This window comes from Aphanomyces invadans, assembly GCF_000520115.1.
Source record: "Aphanomyces invadans strain NJM9701 unplaced genomic scaffold supercont1.117, whole genome shotgun sequence".
Lineage (NCBI taxonomy): Eukaryota > Oomycota > Saprolegniomycetes > Saprolegniales > Verrucalvaceae > Aphanomyces > Aphanomyces invadans.
This window is the reverse complement of record NW_008580262.1, coordinates 14,634-15,073: the sequence shown is the minus strand read 5'-3', so window position 1 is coordinate 15,073 and position 440 is coordinate 14,634.

Here is a 440-nt window from a genome sequence, read left to right as displayed (position 1 = left end):
ACTCCGACAAGTACACCGATTCGCACTGCAACTATCTGTTTCCATTTGCTCCTGAGCATTATGGTCCAGATTTTGTTTTCATGCAAGACAATGCATCTATTCTCCGTTCGAAGGCCACAATGATGTTTTTGGAGGACGAAAATGTCACGATTTTCGAGCACCCTGCCCTGTCCCCAGACCTTAATCCCATTGAAAACCTTTGGGGGTATTTGGTCCGTCAAGTTTACCCCAATGGCAAGCAATATGTGAATGTTCAAGACCTCATGGCGGCCATCAAGCGTGCATGGGAGAGCATTCCCATGGACTACCTCAAGAAGCTCATCAAATCGATGCCAAAGCGATGCCTCGCTGTCGTTACCGCCAAGGGTAACAAGTGTGATTATTAGCAAGTGTTCTGAGCTCCTTATGCTAATGATATCAATCAAGTTTTGATATGGCTG